Here is a 17,644-nt window from a genome sequence, read left to right on the forward strand (position 1 = left end):
AGTCGGATGCCCAACCGACTGAGCCACCCAGGCGCCCCGCAGTTTTCCTTTTTTGAAGGAGATAACTGGAAGAATTCAAGCACTGCCAAATTCACTCCCTCCATGTCTTCTATTCATTTATGCACTCATTTATTCTTACACCAAATACTTTTTGACAATTTTGTTATGTATAGTGAGGTTAGAAAGATGTGAGATATTTCCCTATTTTGAGGATTCTAAAAATCTGCTAGGTAGTTAGTAAGCTAATTAAATATATATTCACATATTATAATATATATATATAATATATTATATATATAATATAACTATATATATAACTATATATATATATATAATATAACTATATATAACCATAACCCAATTAATGTATCAACAATTAATAATATAATTAATTTATATATTTTGAGAACCAAAATCATGTCAAAGCATGTACAAAGCAATGCACTAGGACAAGTATTATTCTCCAATTTTTATGATGGAAGAAACAGAGACTCAGAGAAATTAATCAATATTTATAACCTCACCCAACTACTACTTAAGTAACAGAGCCAAGATTTAAGTGAAGCCATCTCCCTCTGATTCTAGAATAGTGCTCTGAACAGTTATACATTGGTTTGTACTTAACAATTGTTTTATCAAAATAAAAGAAAACCTAGTAATGTTCACACCAGGTACAATAATACAGAGGTTTTATAAAATTCATAAATCAATTTTTTATTGTGTTTTACCTAACTTTTTCTCAACATAGCTATGTTTAAAGGCATATTTTCTAATAGGTGATTCTAATTCATATAATAACGTGTTTCATAAGGGGACTCAGAATACTTTTCTTTTGTGTTTTTTTAAATGTTTTTATTTATTTGTGTGTGTGTGTGTGAGAGAGAGAGAGAGAGAGAGAGAGAGAGAGAGAGAGAGAGAGAGAATGCGCTATCAGGGGAGGGGCAGAGAGAAAGGGAGACACAGAATCCAAAGCAAGCTCCAGGCTCCAAAACGTCAGCACAGAGCTGATGTGGGTCTTGAACTCATGAACCACACGATCATGACCTGAGCCCAAGTCAGATGCTTAACTGACTGAGCCACCCAGGCACCCCTGTGCTTTTAAAACTCCTATTCTTCCTCCTAGCCCAACTCAAAATTCCCCCCCCCCTAAAAATCTTTCCCTGAACCAACACCCAGATAGCACAAATCCTTTCCTTCATGACTGAACCTTCCTGATATGGAGTACACTTAAGAGTCACAGGGCTACATCACATGAGGTCGTATTGTGTCTGTCTACGTGCCTGTCTTTCTTGACTGAATATGAGCATGACAAGGCAAGTCATAGTACAGTTGCTTCTCTCACAATACCTCATACATCGTTTTCCACATAGTTAGTCTTAAGTGAATGTTGGACACTGCTGGTATTTAACTAAAACAGTATTCTGAGCCCAAATGTACTCAGGTATGTGATTCCCTGGCTACACTAACGAGGCAAAACTGAAATGTTAGACACAGAAAGGACTTTTTTTTTTTTTTTGGTATTATCTGCCTATACTTTTCTTGATGTAAAAATATGTGCACTGGGTAAAGATTATCTAATGGTTACATTTACTCCTGAATATAGGTATTAATCTAGTTGATGTGTGTCTAAAATAATGCTTTACAAATGATTTAATAAAGGAATGTAAGCGTAAACAAAGGCCTCTAAATAAACCAGGAAAAGTTGACTATAGGTATGGAAAACTTGCAGGTCTATGCAAGGCATTGTTAGAAAATTTGTTACTTAGCACGAGGCCAATGTCCTTATTTTTAACATCTTAAGGTACCATATTATAATGGTCCATGTGGTACTTCTCTGTAATCAAACTGCTTGAGCTGGAATCATGTTCTTCACCACTTACTGGCTTAGACATTTACTTTAGTTTTCCATATTATATCCATTTGTAAAATTGTTGTGGGAATTAAATTAAGATAACTCCCCTAAAGCACTTGCTGGGTGCCTGGCATGCAGTAAACTCTGTACATGTTAGCGATTCTTATTTGAATTAGAATTCAAAGTTTCAGGTTTTGTTTCAGGTTACTCAATATGCTTATTGATGGACTATGTGAACACAGGACCCAGCAACGTCTCATGTAGCTAATGGAAAAACCTAAACCATAGAAGATGGTCAAAATGGTAAAAATCTTGGCAAATAACATTTCCCCTTTACTTTAAGCTGCTGTGGCTCCATGTTCTTTTTAAGTTTTGTTTTAAATTTACAATACATGAGGTTTAAAAGTTTCCACACTGGGTGGGGTCTAAATGTGGTGCCTCTTTAGGTTAGAAAATGACAAGATAAATACTGAAAGATTAGGAGAAATACAATACAGAACCGTATCTGTGAAGAATATATCAAACTGCCATCCTCAAGGGACCATTGTTCATTTATTCATTCAGAGAAGCATTTTGCAACAAGCAGACTATTAGTGAGGCAGGATAAAGGAGTGATTGTACATGAGAACAATTTCCAAAGTTTCTAAAAGGAAGTAAACACTAAATCTCTCCAAGAAGGACTTGTAGCATTCTTGGCTTTACTATATGCCATGCATCCATCTATCTGCTTACATTGAGAAATCTTTACTCCACATTGCCAAGTAAAGTTAATGAGGAAGTATTCTGAGACAAAAGCTCTATATCCAAGCTTTCTACTGGACTAGCTCTTTGCCAGTCAATAGGTGTTCCTGTAATAAAATCCCTAAATGTCACAGTCAGAATAGCTAGAAACATTGATAATGGGACTTATAAGCAAACATGTCAAAAAAACATATATAACAAGAAGCAAAGAAAAACAACAACAATGAGAGACATAGGAAATAGGAGAAAACAAGAGGAAATTCCTCATGAAATAGATTAAATTTTTGACTGTACATTCTCTGTGAAATGAGAGGAACTGTTTCCTCTTTGAAATAAAAGCTCCAAGAGAAGATGTAAAGATTCAAAGACAAGCTGATATACAGTAAAAGAAAATAAATATTGGATGGCAGATCTTGTTCGAAAAAATAATGATAGCCAGTAGAGATGGCAAAAGTAGCAACATTTCGGTGGTGACAACTCCCAGGGAAAAGTGATCTGGACAAAAGAAAGAGGAAAGAAACAGTAGAAGCCATATGGCAGCTGGCCAGACGTGTTGGTGAGAATATAGGACACTTCTCAGAATTAACTGTTAAGATTCTGAGTTGGGTTGGTGTCCTGTGTTAGTTCCCGGTAGTAAGAAGTAGTTAAATTATGTTTCCAGGAAGTAATTCCTGACTAACCTGTTTTGTTTGAAAGAGACATTCTAGAGCTAAAAACACAAAACTGAAACAAAAAGGAATGTTGTACGTTCATATTATTAATATTTTCTCATTTTAGTTTTTGCCTTCCAAACACAGTCTGACAGTGCCGGGATCTAAAATGTCCAAACCCAAAATACCATCTCTGATTCAGGTAAGGAGTAGACATCTGTATTAGATTCTTGATGAGATTTTGGTTACAACCTTGTCTGGATAAAATGACTCTGGACATACAGTCAGGAAAGGGCTGCTTCCTATATGTCAGAGTAAAGCTTTAATTGGAAGTATTTACTGCTGACTCCTTGTTCCCTATCCTCCATACAGAGGAAACACAACATTCATGCAATATTCGTATTTCTTGGAGAAAAGCGAAGATTACAAGTTTCTCTCAGTTCAATAGAAAAGATGAGGAGCCAAAGACAGTGACTGGCAGAAATTCAAAAGAGTGGGAACATTATGCTAAGAGATACAGTAAAAGGATGTTAAATTATGGAGAAGTGTTTGTTGTGTTTATTTTTTAACAACTGAGATAGAGTTTTAAGAGAATGAAACAATTCCAGTTATTTAAATGTCTTTGCTCCTCAACTGCCTTCACCATAGGGGTTGTAAACTCTAACTCCTTTCAAGTTCAAATACTTTGGATCTCTTGACTTCACTTTTTGTTTAGTTGTGTCTTTGAGAAAAGACCAGAGAGTTTTGAAATTTCACAGTGATGGCTAGGTGACATGGCTAGATGGATATCTACTCATGTAGCAAGTTGGTTGCTGAAATTCAGGAAACCAGGTACCGAGTACCTGGTATTTGCTACTGAATAGTTTCATACTGAAAGTTTTAATGCTTGTAACCTTAAATTGTGAAATGAAAACAAATGCATCCAAAAGTCTGAATTTCAAAGTTCTGACCTTGGGCTAATAACGTTGAATGTGGGCGAGGATGGTATTTTAAAAATGCATGCGGTTTTACAGTCCCAAGCAGTCTTCAACATTTTGAGTAGTCGAGGGTTGCAGAATATATCCCATATGAAAAGGGGGACATGACTTTGAATTCCGTCTCCGAGCCAAATTTTACAAAGGTCCCTCATTAGCCCATTGTTCTCTATAATACCCATCACCTCTCCTTGGAAGTTTGTTCCATTTCAGAAGAAAAACGAGGTCCACAGAGTCCTTTCAGTACATTTAAAAGAAAAAAACATAATTGGAACAGGATTGCTATGTCACGTCCATAAGATTTTTATTTAATCCTGCAAAGTCTCTTTTCTCCCAAGTAGTTTATTTTGTCTCCATTTATCTAACTGTATCTTCTTCTTTATTTAAGAAAAATATCTTGAAATGAAATTATCAGGTCAAAGAATATGCATTTTACATTATGATGCACATTGTCAAACCTTATTCCAAAAAGAGGAAAAAGGTATACCCCAACCAATTTTGCATGAATGTGCTTATTTCCTCACATTCTATCTCTAAATATTCCCAATAGTATTCCTTTTTTATGTTTTTGTCCTTGCCTGTTTTTCTGTAAGGGGAGCCCATATTTTTCTTACTTATGTTTTAGAAATACTTGATATTTATATATTATAAAATTATTTTTCTGTCATAAAAGTTGCAAGCATTTTCCTAGTTTGTTGCTTATGTTTCTACCTTTTTATAATTATTCTATGTAAAAGAATCAATGTTTATATAATCACATCTCTTATTTTTTTTCTTAATCAGTTATCTTTATGACTTTGTTATAAGTTTAGAAAGTCTTTTTTTACACTCAAGAAGTTAAAAAAAACTTTCACTATATTTCCTTCTACTTATTATTTTTTTAACGAGACATAGAAGAGTTGTTAAGGACACCGATTTGCACAAATTTGGATTTCAGTTCTGCTCTTTAATTTTAAACCATGTGAATTTAAGCACATTACTTTCTGTCTAAAATGAGGAAGAGAATTTCTACCTTTTGTTATGAGAGTATTAAAGCAAAGAAATTTATGAAATACTTGGCATGGAGTAATGTAATGTGCCCAGCATATTATGAGTGCTCTCTAGATAGGTATTTTACTATTATTATCCCTTACACTTAAATATTGGATTCATCTAGAATATTTCCCTGAGAAGTCAGAAACACCTTTTTATTTTTTAATTTGTTTACTTTTTATTTGAGAGACAGAGAGAGAGATAGGGAGAGAGAGAAAGAGAGAGAATACGAGTGAGGGAGAGGGGCAAAGGACAGAGAGAATCTTGAGCAGGTTCCACGTTCAGTGCAAAGCCTGATGCAGGGCTCGATCCCACAACCCTGGGATCAGAACCTGAGCTGAAATCAAGAGTCAGATGCTCAACCAGCTGACTTATCTTTTAAAAGTAAAGATTTTTCTTGTTACACATCTTTCTGATACCACCTTATGTTCTTCAGAATAAATCTTAATTCCTGAACTTGTCGTTATCAATCCTCACAATTTTGCTTTGACCTGGATGCCCAGCCAAAGCCTCCTGCTGCTGACTCTCATGTTATTATCTCATGATACCAATTTATTTATTATTTCTGAATGGGACTTGCACTTTGATACTCTTGTACTTTCTCCAAATTATTACCATTTTTTTTTCTCCCTGGAACCTACCCCTTTTTCTGTCCTGAACATATTAAAATAATTCTTTGAGGCCCAGGTCAAGAATTGCCTTCTTGATGAAACTTCCCATTGTTGCTCCTCCCCAACAGAATTAATTGTTTTCTCTTCTGACTTCCATGGGATGTTTGCCCCTCTCTTAGCACTACAGTACACATGGGCATTGCTGTGTTCACGAATATCCACCAGTTCACGAATATCTTGTGGGAAATATTCTGTCATGCTTTTCAAACTTACCTGCCCAGTGTTTGACATACCGAGTGGGAATGGAAAATATGTGATGACTATAAAGTACAATATATAACTTCTGTCCTATTTATGTACACCAATCACAACACTTACTTGGATATAGTTGCCCATATAACATATTATGTGTGCATACATATATATGTATAATTGCATATGCATATAATTTTTCTATGTAAATACTTATTACATATAAAACCTTCAGGTTACATTTATAAATTATATCAACCATGAAAAGTACTTTTTGGCAATGTCATTGCATCTTTCAGGCTTCAAAATATTAAAAGGCTGAACGCTTTCAGATACTGATATATTCTGTGTAAAATTTAAGTCGGCAAAAGTCTTAAGATACAGAGAGTCTATGCTGACCTATAGTCACGGGACTTTAGAACGGCTGGCCATGTGTTCATATTCCTGCGTCATTTCCGTTACTGTACGATGAGATCAAAGATGAACTATAACTGGTCTGCATAAAATCTAGTTAAATTAACATTCAGGGATCACCACTCTGTGCCCAGATACTATCATCAGGGTGACCATTTTTCAGACTACGCTCTCTGAAATATTTGACCTAGAAGATGCTAAAAGGTTCTCCTCAAATAAAGGAATTCTATAGAACAATTAGTTTGGGGTGTAGCACATACCAATTTCTCCCCTAGGAGAGTCATTATCTCTTGAACTTATAATTTAACTCATTGTTCTCCAAAATTACTTACTTGAAAATTGAACTTTTTTTCCTAGTACATACATAAAAGCCACACTGGGAAACCCTGACGGGTATGATCTCCTTTACTCTTTACAACAATTCTGTCAACAAGTGCTGTGCAGAAACTCCTGTTTTCCACATAAGGAAATGGAAGGTTTGCCAAATGCCATTGGCAAGGGAAGGATAGAACCCAGGTCTCTTCATTCAGGTTCCAAGACTCTTTATACCTCAGCTTCCTCTTGTGAATGCTTTAAACAGTGTGGCAATTATCCTTACCTAGGAAAACAGGATATTGCTCTGGGAATTATGAAAAATATTTTTCTAGGAAAAGAGATTATTTTTCTAAGCATTGAAATATCCCATTACCACCCTAGCATCACCACTATCTTTTAATATTCTCATTCTCCCAAGATCATCCTGCAGTCCTATATTCTCCATGAGGTCTACTGTGACAATTCCATCACATCCTTCTCATCCCAAATCTTGAGGAATTCTCTGAATTCTGCATTCTGTCAGCTACTGGATATTACCTCTTGTTGTTACATAACTGTTTCATGTGTGCCCGCCATATTTTTCTAACACCACATAATTTGTCTTAACTTCTTTATCTGTTATCAGTATTAAATACTTTATATAGTACTTGTTGAAGGAATGAATGAATGAATGAGTGCAGAAGTAAATGCATCCAAGTGGATGACGGAGCTATGGACACATAGTATGGACACATACCGGTTTAATATCCCAATTCCTAAAATTCTCATATAGTGGGGATAGAGTGGCAAAGTGGGAGGGAACTCTGACTTTTTTACTAGTTCAGTGGATCTCAAACTTCAGTATTTATCCGAATCACTTAGAGAGCTTGTTAAACCACAGGTTGCTGAGCCCCACTCTCAGGGTTTCTGATTCAGAAGGTCTGGCATAAGGCCTGAGGATTTTTGTTTTGTTTTGTTTCTTGGGTTTTTTGGGGGGGCCTGAGAATTTTCATTTCCAGTAAGTTTCCAGGTGATGCTAATGTTGCTGGTCCAAAGTCCATACTTTGAGACACACTAAGCAATGATAAATTTGACAAGTCTGATCACTGGGTTTGTTCTGTTCAGCTGTGTGACTGAGCAAGGTTCTTAAATACTTAGCCTTAGTGTCATTTTAAAAATGATCTTAATATACTTAAGTTGCTGAGTGATGGTGATATAATATATTAAAAAGAGCCAGCCACCTAAAAAGACATTAATACGTATTAGATTGCTTCCTTTCCTCCCTTCTGAGGAAGTCGCTGAGAGTGCTTTATACTGCAGTCCTTCTTTTTCCTTGTCTCCATCAGTTCTAGAAATTTATACTATGCTGTTCTCTTATAAATGTGCCCAAGTCCAATAGCATATACCTTGGAAGCAAGATATTGGATAACAGAAGTAATAACACAGACCCCAGGCACAGAATTCATTACTCACAGCCAACAGCAGTTCTTAGTTCAGACTACAGCCGGTTCTAGTTACAACTATCCCTTGCTCGAGTACAGGGCTTCTGCTTCAAAACAACTCAGAGACACTGACTGCTTTCTGTTTTATCTCCTCATGTAGCAGTGATAGTGCTTAAAGTTATCCCCAATCTGATGCCATTCTGTCTCACTCCATCAAAAGGCACAAAGAAGCCCTATCTTTGCTCTATTACGGCATCCTTTCAACAGACCCTTTGCTTGGGAAAGAATAGAGCTGAACTTGGATGATATTGCCTCACTTAGGAACTTGACCATTAGCAAGATTAATTGTGAAAAGAGAGACTACAGTAGTTTAAAAATTCTCTGGTGAGAGATTTCTCCTAATTTTCAGTGGATGGATTACAATGAATATGTGCCTCCCTTCTGGCTTATATTATCAAAATGGTCTCCTTTAAAGTTAAAAAAAAAAAAAAACTATTCTCCTGGGCTATTTTACTCCTTATTATTATGTGCATTACATATTTTTGACTCATTCACTTGGGATGATCAGAAACTATATTTACCCTGTTCCCAGTTGGATTCTGAGGTTGAGCTTAAGATGTGAGTCACAATTATGCATATTAAAGCTCAACATCTTTATATTATATAAATTTTCAGAATGCTGGAGGTGGAAATGTCCATAAGGATCAGCTACATTGACTGGCAACAAGTCTTCCAGGCTCCCACAGGAGGAGTTAGAAATGCGACAGAAAGTACTTGGGGTTCCTGCTATGCAATACAGAGAGTTTCTGAAGGTGGAGTGTGATCTCCTACTGCTACTTGGAGAGACATTTCACTCCATGTTTGAGAAAATGAATTACTCCCACTTGGTTTAACTTTCTGAGAACTTTTCTCCTCAGGTTTCTGGCAATTCTATCCCAACTCATCAGCACGACAACTGGGCTAAATAAGTCTGAAAAACTGTCAGTGATAGATGAGTGGGCTTATGTTTTGGTGACTTTGCTTTCTTCACTTTGGCATACAGCGTCTTTTCATCAAAGAAGTAAAACAAACCATGGAGAACATGAAGAGAAAAACCCTTTGTATCTCATCTGACACCAGATGGATCACCCTAGTCCCTGCCAGTAGCAAGATTGGTAGAATATGAGAAAGGGGAATTAGGATCACCCGGACCTTTTTTTCTGCCACCAGGCAGCCAATGCTTACTGAAAGAAATCATAAAATCATATACATTGGTCCATTCCACACAAACACTCTCTAATTTCAACTGATCCTCTTGGCTAGGGAGTAATCCTTTGATCCATCATTCATTGAGTCATAATTTCATTTGCTACCGTAGTTATTTCAAACTGTCTCTATTTTTCATGTTTAGATGCTTAATCCAACACCCTCCAAATCACTCTCTCTCTCGAAGCTATCAAGAATATCAGGACTATTTGACAGCAGTTTCCTCAGAGTTCCCTCTCAGTGCACCCGTACTTTAGACTTACCATCTCTGCATGCCTGACACACTTCTTTTTTTTTTAAATTTTTTTTTTTTCCCCACGTTTTTATTTATTTTTGGGACAGAGAGAGACAGAGCATGAACGGGGGAGGGACAGAGAGAGAGGGAGACACAGAATCGGAAACAGGCTCCAGGCTCTGAGCCATCAGTCCAGAGCCTGACGCGGGGCTCGAACTCACGGACCGTGAGATCGTGACCTGGCTGAAGTCGGACGCTTAACCGACTGCGCCACCCAGGCGCCCGCCTGACACACTTCTAAGGAAGAGGTTCCCGTCTTCCTTGCCAAGGCCCTGTGTGCGTACTCAATCTCACTTTCTCACACTTCCTTCTTCACTGGTACCTGTTTCCTCATGCTGCTTTCTCCTTCTTTCTGGCTCTAAAAATTCCTATTCCTTTATTTGTGACCATGCATGACCAATAGTCATAAAACAACTTTCTCATAATTTACTCCTCTCTTAAGTTCTTATCCAGTCTCTGCTTCCTTTCACACAGAAGACTGACTTACCATCTGGCCTCTGCCCTGACTACTATATTGTAATTGCCATGTTGGACAGTCTATATTCTCACACTCTTTGTTCAACTGAACAGTGTGAGCTCCTTGTTTTTGTTTGTTCACTTCTTCTTTGATATTTGTGGCATGCGCTGCTGCTGCCACAATTTTCATCCCTTTTTTGTCTCTTTAATTGACTCTTATTCAAGTGTTCAGTGTCCTAAGTATTGGTATTTCCTGTTTCTACGCTAAACGCTATTTTTGCTTTCTGTGATTTACTTTGATGAGTCCTTTTATCCTTAAGTTTTGAACTATTTCCACTGAACAAATCAATAACCATCTATCTCTCCGGCGCTCCCCTTTTTCTAAACTCAAACCTCATCAGCTCTTCCAACTCAAAATATTATAAATGAAATTTCCTTCCAAATCAACCTCTCCTTCTAGTTTCCAGTTTTGATCATTCAACACTGTTTCTCTGTTCATGTTATCATCCCCCTCCTAAACAGTAAGTTCCATGAGGACTAGTTTGTTCATCCCTCTCTCTGAACAACTAAAAAAATGCTGGCGCATGGTCCTTGGTATATAAATACGTGCCAAATTAGTGAATGAGAAAATGAATGGATGAATCCTGCTTATCTAAGCTTGAGAAATTCAGTCATTTTTAACTCTTCTTCCCACTACCTCACTAATCAAAATGGTGGCCAAGTCTCTTGAGTACTTTTACAGCATTCCTTCTCTATGCACTATCTATTCTGACTGCAATTTCTTTGGTGGTTTAAAATTTTAAATTCCTCTTGCTTGGCCTCTTGTTTTAGCCTCCTTATTGATCTTTCCAATGGCCAGAAGCAGTTTGTCCCTCCTCTCAATTTCTTCTATACATTTAAGATATTTATTACTGGTGTTAGGTAGCACAGGTCCAATGCACATTTTATAATGGTTCTCTAAATTGTATGCTTGTTGAAATAGAAGGTTTATCATGCTATCCTTTTTATTTCTCATGGCATTTAATGTATATTTCATTATTATGAAAATAATTGGCTAGTAAATATATGTGAGTGAACACCAATACCACAGTACACTTATTATTTAAAAAATTTTTTTTTAAGTTTATTTATTTTGAGAGAGAGAGAGAGAGAGAGAGAGAGAGAGAGAGAATATGAGTGGGTGAAGAGCAGAGAGAGAGGAAGAGAGAATCCCAAGCAGGCTCTGCACTGTCAGTACAGAGCCCGATGTGGGCTTGATCCCACAAATGGTGAGATCATGACCTGAGCTGAAATCAAGACTCCAACTGAGTCACCCAGGTGCCCCAGAGTAAACTTCTTAAAGCACAACTCTTTTCTAGTCACTTCCCTGTAATTAAAACCTTTAATGACTTCTCACTGCATACTGAATTAAGCTTAAACTCTTCAACTGAGAATTTAATCTATCACTTACTTCCTACCCATAACATAGCCCACAACCTTTTACCAAGGTTATACCTCTTTCCCTTCTTGCTTACATAGTCTGTAATCCGACCATTCTAAGGGAGGGAAAACTTTACCCATCTTAGGTTTTTAGCTGGGCTCTTTAACAAAAACTAAGATTGACAAGAGAAAAACAGTTTATTAATATATGCTATGCAAATCACAGGAGAAATCTTGACAAAAGTAACTCAGAGTGGTGGTCAGAACTCCAGCTTATATAGCATCTTAAAAAAAAAACAAAACAACAACATACTTGTAGAAAATGACAGCAGAAAAGAAAGTTTCATGCTTCCAAGAGCAGCAAATTGTGGGAGGGGAGTAATGGAGTAAAGTCTGTTTGCATATTCCTCTGGTACCTCTGTGCTGCTAAGAGTTTGTCTCCAGTAAAAAGAAAAACTATATCCTGCTTTTAGGCAGGAAAGGGGAGGGTAGAGAGAGCTTTCCCTGCATTTTTTCCTTCTTATTGTCTTCAGCTCAAAATGATTTTTGTGTCAGAGGCATATTTTCCTTCACCGAGTCTACTTCACCAATCATAATCCTCATTTTATTCAGGCTGTTCCCTCAAAAACATTCCAGCTTTGTTTCTGCCTGTTAAAATCCTATCTACTGTTCACGATCTATCTTCAAGAGTTCAGCATGTTGGAAATAATGTTGAAGCAAGTAAGAATCAGAAGAAAAATGAAGATAAAGAGACTGGGGACTGTTTCCTGTGGATTTCTCTGTTACCAAATCCCTGCATGAACTATGTGTCCTATCCAAAATTCCTGTCACTGTTCTGCTCCCTGCTGTGGACCCACGACTAGTATTAGGCATAGGTTATGTTTAAAATAGTCTACTCTAGTCAAAATGCCCTAGTCATTATGGTAGCATTTGGATCTAGTTTCCTCCAACGTAGAGTTGTTTCCAGTTTTGCAGAGGAGATTGGCAAGTACATAACAGAAATAGTATGTGGCACTGAACAAATAAATCAGGGTTGGAAGCATAGGATAAGCAAGTGGAAAAGCTTTTTCTCATAATATTTTGGCCCACTTCCATCCCCAAATAATTTCTTGGGTTTCTTTTTTTTTTTTTTTTTAATGTTTATTTATTTTTGAGACAGAGGGAGACAGAGCACAAGTGGGGGGAGGGGCAGACAGAGAGGGAGACAGAATCTGAAGCAGGCTGCAGGCTCTAAGCTTCAGCTCAGAGCCTGATGTGGGGCTCGAACCCACGAACCGTGAGATCATGACCTGAGCCGAAGTCAGACACTTAACCGACTGAACCACCCAGGCACCCCTCTTGGCTTTCTTTATTACCATTAATATTTTTAGTCACTGGGATGTGGGCAACAGCTTGAATCATTCTTATTAATGTTAATCTCATAAATAAAAATTTTTTAATTTATTTTTTTTATTTATTATTTAAGTATATTGAAGGTTATAAGTAAATTTTTACATAAATGTAAACAGCATCACCTGCTCCCAGGTTGAAAGAGAGAAACCTAGCACATTGTCTAATCATCACAGATATTGGTCTCATTGGATGTAGTCTCAGAGTCTACCAGAAGCCCTTTACTGCATTACTAAGGCTGTACAAAGCCAGTTGCACAGATGTAGCTCTTGTTGTTCAGATGCTTACAAACTGAAACTTTAATTCACAGTGCCACTCTTAGGATCTGCCAAGATCAAAAGTTTTGCGTGCCTCTTCTCTACTCAGGAAACCATTAATTAACACCTCTTCACAAACAAAGTTCACTCTGACTTTCCTTCTGCTCATTCTTTTGTCTTAAGATCCTCCTGACATAAACAGGTAGGATCAAAAGCCGCACCAGTTACTTATCTTCCATAACCACCCTTAAGTCTGCCCTGGTATTTATGTCTCTGCCTACCAGACAAGAGTTTCCTTTCCACTTCACCCAAGAGTATATTCTATTGTGTATTAGAGCTATGAGGATGCAAGCTGACACTCTGGTTAGGATGCTAAACAATGCCAGGGAAATACTAAAAAGCATCCTATTGAGAAAATCATCCACTTACTGAAGATTAGAGCCACATAGGCAAGCCAAACGTGCCCAAGTAGGAAGGAGATACATAAAAAAAGGGAGGTCAGAGGGTGGAGGGGTAAGTGATTAAAGGAAATAAGTAAATAGAAATCAAGTGACTCAGAGCCAGTGAATTACCTAAAGGCAATGAAAATAAAACAGCACACATGGAATCTGGTGATTACGTAAAACTTGGAAAGTTATGTGTAAGTCTAGAACTTCTCCAATTCAAATCCTATTCAATTCTTCTGAAAATAATCTCATTTATTTTCAAATCTTTGACTTTGAGCATAGCTAGCTCCTCTTCATTCATTTATAGAACAGACATTCATATGAACACTGCACTTTCCTATGATGACTAATCTAAGAAAAGTAAAAGGGGCCACCGGCTTAGCAATGGCTGCCAAATGGCAGCTGGGACACAAACACCCCCAGGCATCACAAGGAAGTAAAAAGAATAGTTTACTGCAGGTGATAACACCACTTAAAGCAACGCAAATCATGACTAACAGATTTGAGGAAAGTGTGGATGTTTGTTTAGCACTAACTGAGACCTAAATAAAATCAACTCTGAGTCATCAGGGGAAATTAATGACATTTAAATCCTTTCTTCTAAAACAGGAGTAAGACATTCCCAGATTGCAGCTAGGTCTTTTGTGCCCCAGAAAAATTAGCTTGTAATCCTCTGACAAGGCTGTGAATAACTCAAATGAATATAGTCTTAGTTCAATTTGGAATTAAATTACCATATACAGTTCTGCTGGCATCTGTGCTATCCTGGCCTTCAGACAAGTGCCTTATTTAATTTACTCTATCTGTCTATCTGTCTATCTATCTATCTATCTATCTATCTATCTGTCTATCTATCTAGTGTTTATTTAATGGATATAGCATGTTTCCATGTTTCTGGATATGGTTTAGATTCTACCAATAATATGGTCTTGTATGTAACTTGAAAGATAAAACATAGAGCCCAGTTTTTCTTTGCCAGAGGTGAAAGCCACAAAGGCTCTGGCAGACAGGAGTTCTTACAAGGGCAGTCTGAATCCATTTCAATCACCCACTTTGGGGGTGTGGGGGCAGTTGAGACACTAATAGTCATTTTTTGCATTTTCCTGACCTCTAGTGGCAGTAACTTCACTATTTTCTGGATCACAGTTGCATCTGTGACTGAAAGCCAGTAATAGGTGCCTCACACTTGCTTCCCTAGTCCTCGTAACCATTATATATGCACCTAACTCCCTGCATTAAGTCCATTTCATTTAAAATACTTGGAAAGTTAGTTCTAAATGAACCAGCCTCCTACCCCACCTCAATGCTTAAAATCTTAGAACATTTTTTCACAATGCATGTAAATAACACACATTTTACTTATCCATTCATCAGTTGATGAGTATCTGAATTGTTTTCTTTTTTGAGCTGTTATGAATAACGGTTCTATAAACATCCATGTACAGTTATAGTTCTATAAATATACATGGCTTGTTTTCAGTTCTCTTGGATACATACCTCAGAGTGGAATTACTAAGTCATATGGTAACTGTATGTTTAATCATTTAAGCAATATCCAGACTATTTTCCAAGGCACCTGCACCATTTTATAGTCTCACTACCAGTGAGCAAAGGGTCCAATTTTTCCACATTCTTGCCAACACTTCTTATTCTCTGTATTTTTTACTATAGCCACCTTAATGGATCTGAAAGTATATCATAGTGATATTCTGATTTGCATTCTTTATAGCTAATAATATTGAACTTCATTTTATGAACATTTTAATCATAGTATGCCTTCTTGCTCCTTTTTTATTTATCTTTCTTATTAGATTACTTACCTTTATTACTGGCTTGTGAAAGTGCTTTATTTATAGATACAAGTCCCTTATCAGATAGATACTTTCCAAAAATTTTCTTCCATTCTGGGCATTGTCTTTTCACTTTCTTGATGTTGTCTTCTGAAGAACAAAGCCTTTTAAAAATTATTTCGATGATTTCTGCCCATTTCTTCACTGGATAATTTGTTTTTTGGGTGTGGAGTTTGGTGAGCTCTTTATAGATTTTGGATACTAGCCCTTTGTCCAATATGTCACTTGCAAATATCTTTTCCCATTCCGTTAGTTGCCTTTTAGTTTTGTTGATTGTTTCCTTTGCAGTGCAGAAGCTTTTTATCTTCATGAGGTAGAAGCTATCTTCAATAGCTCATTTTTGCTTTTAATTCCCTTGCCTTTGGGGATGTGTCAAGTAAGAAATTACTGCAGCTGAGGTCAGAGAGGTTTTTCCTTGCTTTCTCCTCTAGACACTTCTCTAAAGAAGACATCCAGATGGCCAAAGGCACATGAAAAGATGCTCAACGTCACTCTTCATCAGGGAAATACAAATCAAAACCACACTCAGATACCACCTCACGCCAGTCAGAGTGGCCAAAATGAACAAATCGGGAGACTATAGATGCTGGAGAGGATGTGGAGAAACGGGAACCCTCTTGCACTGTTGGTGGGAATGCAAATTGGTGCAGCTGCTCTGGAAAGCAGTGTGGAGGTTCCTCAAGAAATTAAAAATAGATCTACCCTATGACCCAGCAATAGCACTGCTAGGAATTTACCCAAGGGATACAGGAGTGCTGATGCATGGGGGCACTTGTACCCCAATGTTTATAGCAGCACTCTCAACAATAGCCAAATTATGGAAAGAGCCTAAATGTCCATCAACTGATGAATGGATAAAGACATTGTGGTTTATATACACAATGGAATACTACTTGGCAATGAGAAAGAATGAAATATGGCCTTTTGTAGCAACGTGGATGGAACTGGAGAGTGCTATGCTAAATGAAATAAGTCATACAGAGAAAGACAGATACCATATGTTTTCACTCTTCTGTGGATCTTGAGAAACTTAACAGAAGACCATGGGGGAGGGGAAGGAAAAAAAAAAAAGGTTAGAGAGGGAGGGAGCCAAAACATAAGAGACTCTTAAAAACTGAGAACAAACTGGGGGTTGATGGCGGGGGGGGGGTGGGAGGGAAGGGAGGATGGGTGATGGGTATTGAGTAGGGCACCTGTTGGGATCAGCACTGGGTGTTGTATGGAAACCAACTTGACAATAAATTTCATATTTAAAAATAAATAAATAAATAAATAAATAAATAAATAAATAAATATTAAAAATAAAATTAAAAATTATTTTGATGATATCTTTTTTATTGTTTCTTGTGTTGCTTGTTCTTTTGTTGTCTTATCTAAGAAACTGTCTAATCTAGGACTACGGAAATTTATGCCTACATTTTCTACTAAGGGTTTTATACATTTAGGCTTTTGATCCATTTTGAAGCCATTTTTGTTGTTTTGTTTTGTAGATGGTGTGAGGTAGAGGTTCAAGCATCATTCCTTCAATAGTGGATATCTATTTTCCAATACCATTTGTTGAAAAAGCATTCTTTTTCCATTTATTTGTCTGGATACTCCTATAGAAATTCAACGGACTATTAAGTGTGTGGGTTTCCTTCTGGATCTCAATTCTTTCCTGTTTTTGTTGACTATATATTCTAGTGACCTTTCTAACCTCATTATACCTAATAATTTTTAAATATATTCCTTTGGACTTTTTAAAATGCAAGATCATATTACTTGCAAATAAGGAAAGTTTTTTTTTTTTTTTTTTCTAATCTGGATGCCTTTTATTTCATTTTTATGCTGAACTGCCCTGACTAGAACTACTAATACATTGTGGTGTAGATGTTGTGAGAGACACTTAGAGAAAAAACAGTCAGTCTTTCATCATTTCGTTTGAAATTAACTCCTGTGGGTCTTTGTGAATTCAGTTTATCAGGTGAGAAAGTTCCCTTATGGCATAATAGCCTGTTTATTTTTTTCATGAAGGATGCTAAATTT

Source organism: Neofelis nebulosa, chromosome 3 (genome assembly GCF_028018385.1).
Source record: "Neofelis nebulosa isolate mNeoNeb1 chromosome 3, mNeoNeb1.pri, whole genome shotgun sequence".
NCBI lineage: Eukaryota > Metazoa > Chordata > Mammalia > Carnivora > Felidae > Neofelis > Neofelis nebulosa.